The sequence below is a fragment of the Stegodyphus dumicola genome, chromosome 4 (genome assembly GCF_044657685.1).
Source record: "Stegodyphus dumicola isolate Sdum_Otavi_A_Nest chromosome 4, ASM4465768v1".
Lineage (NCBI taxonomy): Eukaryota > Metazoa > Arthropoda > Arachnida > Araneae > Eresidae > Stegodyphus > Stegodyphus dumicola.
This window is the reverse complement of record NC_140771.1, coordinates 218,398,421-218,412,451: the sequence shown is the minus strand read 5'-3', so window position 1 is coordinate 218,412,451 and position 14,031 is coordinate 218,398,421. Positions and strand designations below refer to the sequence as shown.

Genomic DNA, 14,031 nt, shown 5'->3' with positions numbered 1-14,031 from the left:
TTAGAATATCTGTACCAATTTTTAAAGGCTTTTTTTTTTTAGGTTCTTACCAAATGTATAGGGAGGAAGGAAGAAACCTGGGATTAATTTCTTCAAGTGTACAAAATTTTAGTGCACTGAGTAATTTGTGGTTAATTTTCCCTCAGTTACTACTTGCAGATTATATACTTTTAGTACATAAATTTCGCTTTAAACATTCACAGTACATTTTCTATTGATAAAATATTTTTAAATTCTTTAATTATTTTTTCTTGAGAATAATTTCTCTTTCTGCTCGAAAAATATTGCTACAATGATCTGGTTTTGTCTAAAGTGGGCTTATTAAATGGAAACCAGTGCCATAACTAGGCAGATGCATCTGTTCTTGGAAATGGGGCTCAAAATGCTGTTCCCAAGAAATGATATTTTTAAATTAAAAATTTGTCCGGTTTTCTACTGCATGGTTTGATAATTAAATTTTGCCTTACTGAGACCCTAGATGTCTCTCATCATCAACATAAACATTTGAACGAATGGCCAAATTGACTGATATTTTCAATATGCCTCTGTTAACTTTCTTAATATAGGTTAGTATACTGTGTGAATATAGCAGTGTAGTCTATTTACTCATGTTTACTCATGTTTCAACTTTTAATAATTAATTTCATATTCAATGAATTTTTAGATTTTTATTATTTTTTGTAAAATACTTAGTTGGAAAAAACATAGGAATATGGGATACAGGCACATCCAAGCAAATAATATTTTCTGTATAAATAGTAGTATACAGTCTCTGTTCACAGTTTTTACTTCTACAAGCAGTATGTTAAAAATAATGGTTTATAACACATATTTCATCCTACCTAATATTAAAGAATCTTGGCTAATAATTATGGCAATTAAGTATGAAAAACACCAATTTATTTATGACACACAAAGAAAAAGAATAAAAGTGATAGAGTTTTTAGGTACATAGCTTGCACAAAGTGTTCCAAGTCCTAACTGATGTTTGTTGAGTCGCATGACCTGTAAAAAAAGAATGTTTATGTTCGTCAAATCTCTTATCATGTGATGACCTAGATTAATGGAAATCAGTGCCATAACTTAAAAGCAGGTGCTCCGTTTTAAGAATTACTCATGCCATCTGTTACCACTTAAGCCAAAAAAATTGCCCTTGGTTTACGGCTTGCTCTTGACGGCTGCATTATGGTAAGGACAGCTCGTCCATCAGGTTCTGGGGCTTTCCTGGTTTGGCATCTTCCTCAAATCAGGAGTAGTCTTGCCCTTCACATTGTCTGGCCACAGTGCTAATACATGGTAGTCACCTGTGGAAGAAAAAGGATCATCGTAAAAATATATTTCTGGGTGCCCATTGGCGGTACATGGACACCAAGTTTGTCCAATTCTTTGACTTGTTATTGTGTAGCAGTGATTCTTGGTACAAAAATAGCCGATACACAAATCCAAAATAACAAGTCAAAGAATTGCACAAACTTGGTATCCATGTACAGATTGACCTATTAAAAAAAATCAGAGAATTGCACAAACTAAATATTATGCACTCCCTTGACTTTGTCCATGTACACATTGATCTATATTTATTTAAAAAGTCATGGGAAAAAGAAAAAATGGTTAATCTTTGGATTATGGTAACTTGGCGAAAATTTGGCAATCAACCCTGCTACAGCAACCTGCGAGTTTTGTTTTATCGAAGTAAAGGCATGTTTATTTTTTTTTTTTTTTTTTATTATTTTTTTTTATTTTTTTTTTTTACTCAACATTTTTTCCAACAATCTTCTAGCCGAATTACGCTTATACTAGAACTTTTATGGAACAAAAATGCTTAATCATGACGAAGATTAGGTGTGAAATTGGGAGAAAGCTCAGAATCGCAAACTGCTTGCCGCGTTTCTAAGAATTGCACATACACGGTATCATCCATGTACACGTCGACCTATTTTCACTTAAAAAAACATCCCAGAATTGCACAAAAATGGCATTGCGCACACTGTTGACTTTATCCATGTACACTACTAAATTCCTAGTTAGTAACTTTTATCGCCTTACCAAAATGTCGCCAAACTACCTGTTACCATATTCCAAAGATTAGCCGAAAAAATAAAATTTTTAATCTCAGTAAAGTACATTTTAAATCAAACAATGAAATAACATGAAAAAGGAAATTCATCTTAGCACTACACAAAGGAAATATCTATCCACTTAGCTTATTTACCAATTTTCATGTCTTCAATCAAACAAAATTCCTTAACAGCTTCCAAAAACTTCCTAAAATTGTCTGAACTAGAATCTGTATACTGATGTCGCCACATAAATTCACAAAAATAAGAGTAAAAAATATCCTCCCTAGTGCCGGTATTCTCAGACTTTCGATCATATGCATTTCCTTTCTACAAACAAGACACTTATAATAGTTATCAAGTAAACCTTCATTTACAAAAACAAAATTAATCTTCACATTCAGATATTTTACCATGTAAACCACAAAATAACAACATAGTTCTTATCATTCAAATTCACCGCAATCATGCAATCAATTATGTCATAATAGGGTTTCCATAGCGTTTGCCCACTCAAGTTACATTAAATGAAACAACAACTTAGCGATAATCTAAGGAGCACCCTTAAATCTACTCTAACCGCATCAGCAGTGGCAGAGTTTAATGCAGATCTTGTGCACTGTTCTTTACGTTGACCGAAAGGCCAGGGCAACATATCCACAACAAAGTTCTGTTAATATTACACATACTGAATAAATGCATGCATTATTTAAATATATTGAATGATCATGTTTTGATTCATTAAAATAGTCAAAAAATTGTTTCATGCAGTAGTAATTGCTAAAATATGTATGATTAGTAAAAGCATTATAGGTTATGCCAAAAAACTGTACTACAGTCAAATACCGAAAATCCTGAAATCCGCGTTGCCTCTCAAAATATAAACATTCAGTTTATAGGTTCCAGAAACTGCAACATTGAGTATGAAATATCGAAGAAAAATACGGAAGCACTTCCGGAGAGAACCCGGTGAATGTAAACATTGCCAAATTTGGCGATAATAGTTAAAATCTGGTAACCCAGCGGATTCAACCTATTCGCTTGTTGCAACCATTCATCTTGCGTCCATTTTGTTTCGTTATCACTGTGGTTTTCGCATTTGCAGATTTCTATTATTATTTTATTTATTACTTTTTTTTTCTTAATTTTTTAACAACGAATAGATAGAAATATTTTCGTAGATCCCGGTTCTCGGTTCGGGATGAAAGGAAGAAAATAAAGCAGGAGGGGTGAATGCTAATTTGTAACACGGCTGTTCACGTTGTGTTCTTAATTATTAACAGCTGTACGCATGCAGAACCATGAGTTTCGAAACGCTCAAATAATTCGTATTCGTACTCCGCAAAAATGTGCATTTTAAATAATTAAGTAATGCTTTTATTTTTATTATTGTTTATTGTCACCTAAAATTATGATAATAAATCAATTTTTATGGCGTAAAATTGTAACAATATATTGTTAATGCTTTTCTTACAATAACCTTTCAGAGGATGGCAGGTGTGACATAAATAGATTATTAAATTTTAATAATAAATACTATTTATTACTGATTATCTGTGACAGAATAGTTTGATGTATTCCCATGGTCATCAAAATAGCAAACCACTGTTGGTGTAAGGAATATAGTTCATGTAAGGAAAAGTAATGAAATGTGTAATGTTCAAGTTTTATTAACAATGCTACTGAAGAAAATTTGATTACTGTTGAAGGTTATTAGTATTGTGAAATAAATTATGAAAAGGATGGGTATTTGTTTCAATGTAAATTGCTTTAACCTGCATGCAAGTAACTTAAAAAAAAAAATAAAATAAAAAAAAATACTGAAAACTGTTAATCAGAGTTCATACACATTTCTGCACACAGAAATTAAGGACCATTAATGGAAAAAAATTCAGGACCTATGAGTAAACGCGAACTGAATAAATTCAATTAAAAATATTAGCGATGCCTGCATTTCACATTTGTAATACCATCCTAAAAATAAAATAGATCCATAAGTAGTATGTATTATTACTAAACATGAATTAACATAATTATTAATAAGTTTGAAAATGAAATAAACTTTAAGTAATTGATCAAGTAGCATTAAATATTTTACACTTTTAATAGTTGGGCATATTTGAAAGAAGTGACATTTACATTTTACTAACTTTATGTAACCTTTCTTTATGTCTCATAATGTCACATACTTGGTCAGGCTAGCGGTTTAGTAAGTAGCAGGTTGATTTTATGTCAAATGGCATAGGTTAAAATGAGAAGTATCATAATCAGCAAAATTCATAACAAAAGTTAATAATTTAATAATTAATTTCTGTTTAAATTTAATACCAATTTATTTCCGTATATCACGTTTAACCTGTTAGTTTTACATCTACATGCTTATTAACTGTGAATTTTTACTACCATATGCTTAATATATTGTTTAGTCTGCTAACTAGAATTTACATGCACTAAAAATCACGTTTACAAAGTATCACGTTTACGGCTCGCCTCAGCGTCGATGAAACGCGAGCTTGGCGAGTAAAAATGGAACGGCGCCAACGGGTTCTCTGCGGATGAAAACCCAAAAATACTTACCGAACAATGTCGTCATATGAGTCATAACGGAAATACCGAATTATTGACATCGTGATAAGTTTTTTTTCCCGCTAATCTGCATTGAGGTAAGAAAGCAGACGATTCGGTTAATCTTTGGATTATGGTAATTTGGCGATTTTGGGCGAAAATTTGGGCAACCAACCCTGCTACAGCAACCTTCTACTTTTTTTTTCCGGCGCCATTTTGTCTTCACGAAGTAAAGACAGGTTTCTTTTTTTTTTTATTATTATTTACTCAACATTTTTTTCTAACAATCTGCTAGCCGAATTACGCTTATGCTAGAAATTTTATGGAACAAAAGTGCGTGATCATGACGAATATTAACTGCAAAATTTTGAGAAAGTGCAGAATCGCAAACTCCTTCCCGCGTTTTACAGAATGTCACATACACCGTAACCATGTACACGTCGACCTATTTTTACTTAAAAAAAATCCCAGAATTACACAAAAATTGCATTGCGCACACTCTTGACTTTATCTATGTACACTGCTTTTTTCTCATAAATTAGAAAAATTTCACGAAAATGCATGAAAATTTTGTCAATCTTTAAATTCGGTAAAAAGAACATATATGAAATTACCTGATCGCGAAAAAGTATATACCCTTTCCAAGGATGAACATTTGCACGTATAAAATAAATAAAATATCCAAAAACTTTTCCCTCTAAATTATCTATTATAAACGTCACCTGCGAATTTATAACGCAAACATTAAAAAATGGTTGCAAATACTTAGTGTCAAATATTTAAATTATTTCCATGCATGTTTACGCAAATTACTTTACTTCCACCTATACCAATTCCTTCCAAATCCGTATACCAAATTCCTACAAACATAAAATTCACAAAATAACTATCATTTAATTAAAATATCACTAAACCATGTACACATTGACTTATTTTTACTTAAAAAAACATCCCAGAATTGCACAAAAATGGCATTGCGCACACTCTTCACTATATCCATGTACACTGTTTTTTTCTCATAAATTAGAAAAATTTCACGAAAATGCATGAAAATACTCAACGTATTCTACTCAATCGTATTCCAAAATGCTACAAACATATAATTCACAAAATGACTATAATTTAATTAAAATATAATTAAATTAAAAAACACTACTTAAAATATAAATAAACACATACATTAAATTAATAAAAATTAGCTTAAAATTTTAATTACTTTAAACTAATTCATTGCTAATGACAATTTTCCAATAATAGCATATTAATTTATTTATTCCTTAGATTTAGAACAATGCATAAAAATAATATCCTCAAATGATTAAAAATACTATCTTACCTAATCTTCTTCAGAATCTCAATCCTATTCGTATGTGCGCCTGTTTCAGGATCTTTAAAATGATACTTATGGTTAACAGCAAGATGTTGAAAACCTTCATCCTCCAAACAGGCATATGACTTCCAGCAATCAGATATTATTATTGTACCAGGTAGAATATACTGCTTAATAGAACTTAATAAGCAATCTATACTTCTGTCTCATACAACCTTAAAAAACGCTTATTACTACCCCTTTCAATCCCACTAAATACCCATTTCGAATTCACTTTACATAGGGCCATGGGATCCAAAAATTAACCAACACTGTTTCACACAACACAGAATGAAGCTGAATACAAAATGCTATAAAGTACTGCAGATATTTTTCCAGATTTCCTCCCTTTTCCGATTAAAGAACTGTGATTCGTCCATATATGTAACATGACATATCTCATGATCTCTCATTTCTCGCAGACAAATTTAATCCGTAATTGGAACTGGGTACTTTTCACATTATTGCCAAAGTCCTAGGTACAGTCAAAAGTCGTTAATCCGGACTCGTCGGGACTTCGGCGATTCCGGATTATCGATTTTTCCGGATTATAGATCATCAATTTAAATCTCGTAAGATGGCATGCAAAAATTATAAAATTTAAAATATGAAACCGTAATTTATGAAATAAAGAACAATTATGATCTAAAGGGTATCAAAATTTGCAAAAAGAAAAAAAAAAAAAAAAAGCTTAATATTTATTTGTTTACTTTATTAAACATTTCTTTCAATGTAAGTTGTTTAAGTTGCTTCGTTTCATGTGATAATACTTTCTCTTTAATTCTATTAAACAGACATAATTTCTTGTTCAGTTACAAAGTTCCGCCGTTCAAGTCCTATAATTGCTGTGTCAAGAATACCGACTAATTTGTCAATCGAAATTTTTTTGCTTTCAATAACCTCTGTCACTTTTCTTCGCTATCGGAAGCGAATTATAATGACGAGGAACTTGTTTTAAATCATATCAAAGACGAAGCATATCGAGATGAAATACTACATTTGGTAAGGAATTATAAGCCAAATAAAATAAAAACATCTGCGCTGAAGATAAGGATAGTGCTGACAAATCAACTTCCAATTCATTACGCGCCTGCCGCCGAGCAGCGTGAAATTGATAAACAGATTTCGGATTTCAAAACATACTTTCGCTTTAGATCCTTTACATATTAACAAATATATATTGGAAATTCTACTTGATATAATCGAAAGTTTAAGCTTACTTTTATAAAATTGCTCTTACAGTCTGCAAAAAATAATAAGCCGGATGCAATTCGAAAATTAAGGAACAACGCAATCATTAATATTAACTGAAATAGATAATTATTTAGCTTATACGTCCATTATACATAAAATGCGCGCGCGAAAACGTATTCTGCACTTACGCACACTCATATGCGCAGTCGTAAAAGGTCTTACGTGCACGCGTGAACGCCTCTGCGCATGTGTCAACGCGGCACATGTGCAGAAAGTTTTTAGTTTTGATGTCCGGATTATAGATCATTCCGAATTATGGGTGTCCGAATTAACGACTTTTGACTGTAGTAACCTTTATCACCTACCAAAATTTGCCAAACTGCCTGTTACCATATTCCAAAGATTAGCTGACTATTCACTCAACTCTTCTTTCAAGTTCATGATTCACGTTGTATTTTCTGAGCTTTGTTATTTCACGAGATTATTTAATGCTGTGTTTTTTTTATACGGATATTTTATGGATAAATTCAAAATATTTTAAATTTCAACCGTTTTTAATGCAATTACAGATAAGTAATGCTTGCAACGTTGAAAAACATAAACATGTTGCATTGACGGTAATGCAAAAAGTGCAAATTCTGCAAAACATGGAGACAGGTGCTACTCCTCGGTTTATAGCAGAATCGTATGGAATTACGATACGATTGTGTATGATATACAGAAAAATAAAGAAAAGCTGTTGAAATTTTACAGCAACAGTGATTCTAACACCAAAAGTCTTTGCATGAGGTGAAATCGGCAAACCTCGATGCTGTGTATATATAATACAATGAATAATATAATCAATTTATATATGTAATAATAATTTAATGCATATTATAAGTTATTGCAATAATGTATATAATAATTTAATTAAATGTATCTAATATGCCTTATTTATTTTGCACTTTTAGTCTGAATATTACGATTTATCTTTTCTGTCCTGAAATCCGCACAACCTCTGGTCCCAAGCTTTGTGGATTTCTGGACTTACTGTATTAATTGTGCATAGCAGCATAACAATCATCTTATCAATCCACCGAAAAGGAATTTAATCTTGATAAAAGTTCACATTAATTTTTTCAAACTTTTTATGTGCATTTTAAGGTTTCTTAAAAGTATAGGGGTGTTGCTGTAGATATTCAAAAGGCACTTAAGAGGGAATTTTGAGAAGTGTGAATGTAGCCTTTTGGCAATAGATGGTGCTTACCGTTACACCTGTTTTCTGACGTCAGAGTAATGGGTTGGCAGGATTCTCGCCAAGGTGAAAATGAAATGTTTTGCCAAAGAGAGTTGACGCTAATGACATGGGTAACCATAGCAACACCACATTAGAATTTAAATAACACAACCCCTTAAGCTAAGAACACATCTGGATTACTTTAGAATGGAAAAAAACTTCATAGGGAGTCTATAGGCTTTTTTTCAAAGCAGAAAGGATATACATTCAGTGATCGTCTTTCACTTGTGCAATGTTAAGCGCTGTAATGAATTTATACTTTCTATTCGTTCATTGCCGTCTGTAGATTTAGTAAATTTCATTTCCAATATTTAAAAATGCTGATTCACTTTTCGATAAGATTATAAACTCTAGGATAACAATTATTAATAATCAAAGCTGTCTTTCTTTCTTCTCCCCTTTTTTTGTCCTTGTGCTGCATTGGTACTATTTTTTTTTATTCTTGTCTTATTTAGGAATTTTGATTTGTCTATTCTGCATCGGACATTATAAAATTTTTACCGCATTTAAAAGTAGTAGGAGCTTTAAAATAAAAATGTAATTCATATGTTTTATAGCCAAATTTTTTGTGTGATAACTTAAAACGACTACCTCTTAAAATGACCAGTCTTTCTGAAAATATACATAAAGCATTGCTTTCAAACAATCGTCTGGAAAACCAAAGAAAGAAACCAATTGTTTTAGACATGTTGAAGATTGTCTTAGAAATGCTATCATTTCTATAATCTATTCTGTAAATTTTCAATTTAAATGATATTCGGCATAGCTAGAACAATTGGCACCCGGGGCGGACTCTGAGTGTGTCCGCCTAGGCAGTCTTTGAATTTGTCTCTCCTCTTGGTATAAGCAAATGCCTGAATGTAAAAACGACAAAGAGAAAAATACATTAAAAATCTACCTTTAATTCTGAAAAAAATTTAATTCCATCATTTTAAAATTTAAAAACAGACAAATATTTGTTTGCAAAGCCACCTATTGCAGAGTTCTATGCTGACAGAACTATTTCTTAAATACAAAATTAATCATTTGTAGTTCTAAAATGATTTTTATTTTAAAAACTTTTATCACAACTAGAAACACAATTGTGAAAAAAATTCTCAGCAGTAAAAAATTACATTATCTGAAGAACTGTGTTTTAGAACAAATAGTAAAATGTCAATAGGACCCACCTTTCATATTCCCGTTTCACTTTCTTTAGTAATAATAACGAAAATAAAACTTTGAACCACTTCTCTCTAACTGAGGGATTACTTCCTTATTAACCTTTTGATAGTCCTCAACAGAGCTCAGCTCATATTCCAGTTACGCACTGCAGTGGGCACAAACAAACGCAGCTCGTATTACAAATTTATGTCTGACAGATATCGCTCGTATTTGGAAAGAAAAAATTGCATAATCTCACTACCCCCCCCCCCGGTAAGTTTAATGCACCGAGATCACAATTTAATTGATACAGTCAAAAGTCGTTAATCCGGACTTGTCGGGACTTCAGCGATTCCGGATTATCGATTTTTCCGGATTATAGATCATCGGTTTAAATCTGGTAAGATGGCATGCAGAAATTACAAAATTAAAAATATGAAACCGTAATTTATGAAATAAAGAACAGTTATGATCTAAAGGGTATCAAAATTTACAAAAAGAAATTAATATTTATTTGTTTACTTTATTAAACATTTCTTTCAATGTAAGTTGCTTCATTTCATGTGATAATACTTTCTCTTTAATTCTATTAAACAGACATAATTTCTTGTTTAGTTACAAAGTTCTGCTGTTCAAGTCCTATAATTGCTGTGTTGAGAATACCCACTAATTTGTCAATCGAAATGTTTTCATTTTCAATAACCTCTGGGTCACTTTCTTCCCTATCGGAAGCAAATTATAATGACGAGGAACTTGATTTAAATCATATCAAAGACCGAGTACATCAAAATGAAATACTACACTTAGTACGGAATTATAAACCAAATAAAATAAAAACATCTGCCCTGAAGATAAGAATAGTGCTGACAGATCAACTTCCAATCCGCAGCGTGAAATTGATAAACAGATTTCGGATTTCAAAACATAATTTCGCTTTGTAGATACAAATTACATATTAGTAAATATATATCGAAAATTCTATTTGACATAATCTTTCTAATCTATCATAATCTAATAATGACGTTTCGGCCCCCCCCCCCCTCTGCCGCAGAGCAGCGTGAAATTGATAAACAGATTTCGGATTTCAAAACATACTTTCGCTTTGTAGTAAATATATATCGGAAATTCTATTTGACATAATGGAAAGTTCAAGCTTACTTTTATAAAATTGCTCTAACAGTCTGCAAAAAATAATAAGCCGGATCCATTTCGAAGATTAAGGAACAACGCAATCTGCAACATTAACTGAATTAGATAACTTTAGCTTAGCGTATAACTCCGTTACACATTAAACGCGCATGCGCACAAACATATTCGCAGCCGTAAGGGTCTTACGCGCTCTCGTAAATGCCTGTGCGCATGCGCAGAAAGTTTGTAGCTTTGAGGTCCGGATTATAGATCATTCCGGATTATGGGTGTCCGAATTAACGACTTTTGACTGTATTCGTAATTTTCAGTTTTGAATGAATAAAAATGGTATAAGACTGCGTAGCTGTGGAAATCTCGCAATGATTCCTTTGGATATAATTCTACAAAAAAAAATGTATCTTTCTTCTTAAATTGATTTCATAAATACTTCTTAAATTAGTTCTTAACTTCTTAAATTAAAGAATCATATTGTTCTTTATTTGCTTGAAAGATTCGCAGGACTAACCTCCATCAAATATTATTTCATATGAAATTGGTGCCTCAAAATTATGCTGTCTGAGGCGAACTAGCCCCCTCTAGCTACGCTACTATGTCTGACATCGCATGAATTAAAGAAATGAAGATGGAATTTTCGTATATAATTAAAAGCCTTAATTAACTTTATAAGAAAAATACAAAGAAAATGGAAGCAAATTATCTGAATTAAAATGTGTGTCTATAAATTATAAGACTTGTGAATATATTGTAAATTTAAGTTCTTATTTCTGCATTTCAGCTCTTTATTAGCACTTGGAAGTAGGTCTTACAATTTTTAGTCGAATGGAAAAATTTAAAATCGCTTCTTTCTAAAATAGGTAACGTTGCTAAACCACGTGCTATAATACCTATGATAAGGAGCTCTCTGACCAATTATCTATTGACATGCAATATACATCAACTTATGCACCATAAAGAATAAACAGGGTTGCAAATCAGGCATTAGCTTCAAATTTTTACCATTATTAAAACTATTTATTGTTAAGATCCATTAGCGGTCCACCGTAATATTGCTGAAAACAGCGAGATCAACTCCATTTCACATTGCGGCGAATGAGCTTTCTGTATAGGAGTTTTTCGTGGTTCCCTCCCCAAGAAAAGATTTATACTTTTATAACATGTAAAAATACAACCAGGATCTCTTGAAGCGAGGTTGGTAACATTAGCAACATTGGACTGCTTTTTTATGGATGGAAAAAAAAAAAAAAGTAATATAAAAAGGTGACATATTGTTTCGTAAATATATACCTTTTGGAAGTATAAATGAGATCATAAAGATTTCGAAGATTTATATAATACCTTCTTTATTTAATGAATCAGTAACTAAAATTGAAAATCGTACTTGCATAAGGAAGCCAATAATCAGTTTCAAGGAGAAACTGAGCTTCAGTTTGTGCACGTTACCTCTTGCTGTGGCACCGTTATGAAGGCATCCCAATTTGATTGCATCCTCGCCTCATGATAAAGTTCATTGAATTACCTAAAAAAAATTATAGTTCAGCATTGTAACCGTTACGTAGCCAGGGACTGTTCCCGTCACTGGGGAGAAGTTTAAATATATTTCCTTGAAAATTCATTCTTCAAAAAAATAGCGAGCTATTTTTTAAGTTTTCAAAATTTTATTGAGGTCATTATGTTTTAATTGAAAATGATTCATGCAGGTTTTATCATGTTAAATAAAATGAATTTTAAAATAAATCTTTCATGTAATAGCAAAAAGCGTGTAGAACTATGAGATGTAAGTTTTCATATTTTTTCATAGTCTGCATCTTAAAATATATTAATTTAATGATAAATAACAAATACTGTACTGAGAAAAAAAATCTGAAAACTAACAGCCTCATGAGTAGCTGAAAGATTAAATCGCTGAATACTGGGAGTTCGATCCCAGGCTAATGGGTTAGCTGCAGGGTTGGTTTTCAGGGTTTTCCCCTTACGTTAGGTGAATACGAGCCACTTTCCCTTAAAGTCCTTCGCAATGGCATCTCTTCTACTAAGCAGATAGCTGTTGCATGTTTTTTTATATCTGTATAACCTAACCTGAAAACTAGCAACAAAAGAGAATAAAGTATGAAATCTCCTTATACAAATATCTCATTCTGTTATAATCGTTTAGAAGTACCATACAAAATATTCTATGCCAATAAAATTATTAGAATGTATTCTTTTTTAATACTAATAAAAGTGAAGGTTGAAAAGGATACGGCATTTTGAAAAGAAGCACTTTTGAAAGTAACTCTTTACCTAAAAAAGGAGATGATTTTTAATCCTGTGTTCAATCGAAAAACCCTGAATTCTAGTTCTAAATGCATTGTGCAGGACCTCCACAATAGTCAATAAATGTATGCAACCACCTGTGGCCCCCCAACAAAAGTTCGTTTACTCATTCCTTTTCCTCTGTTTGAAAATTTGCTTCCATGTGACTAATTTTTCTTTCAAAAATTAAACCTATCTGCTGAAGGAGTTTTTATTTTGATAATGAAGAGATTCAGAGAACTGAAACATGTGTGTTTAGAAAAGAAAGGTATCTGGGAGAATCGTCCGGTTCGTTATCTAATCACGAACTTCCACGCAAGAGGCTTGTATTTCGAATAATATTCATCAATATCAGTTCTCAGTATTGATGCTTTCCTTGTGAATTGCTCCGTGTTAATTTCTATTTATGTGCTTTTCCATGTTAATTGTTCAATTTTTACTCAAAGTGATCTCATTAAAGATAATAGCTTCTAAAGAAATTCTTGACTTACTTATAAATCGTTTTCTATCTTTCACTACAATCGTTTCGATGACATAAAGAACTTGAACATATTTCAAAAACAGTTAGTGTTTTTAACTTAAAATTAAGGGCCTATTAATCTCTTTAAGCTATATTTCAACTATTAGGAATAACTGTTTTAAATTTTATACCAGAGTCTATCAAACGAAACAGCATCATGTAGTGCATCCACCTTGGTTTACCATGCAGTGCAATTCCCGCCGTCAGCTACTGTCAGTAGAAAGCTTATTTAGAAAGACTTATCTTTAGTTTCAAAGTGCACCTCTTTTCCAAAATATCTTCGCCCGTGTAAAGTAATGATGTCTTATCTTCAAAACTATTAATAAATTTAAATCCATAACTGATGATTGCCCAGGTAGGTGAAATTATGGGACACTGGTAGTTTAACTGAAGTAATTCCAGCGAAAGGGTTGGCTTTTCACGATTCCCCCTATGTGTAATATGAACATAAGCCTGCTTTCTT

At 31.9% G+C, this 14,031-nt stretch overlaps 1 protein-coding gene across 2 annotated transcripts in view; it reads left to right on the top strand.

Moving 5' to 3' along the window:
- The window catches only part of LOC118205118 (uncharacterized), a 36,066-nt gene that overhangs the window by 617 nt on the left and 21,418 nt on the right, over positions 1–14,031 (top strand). The window lies entirely within an intron of this gene.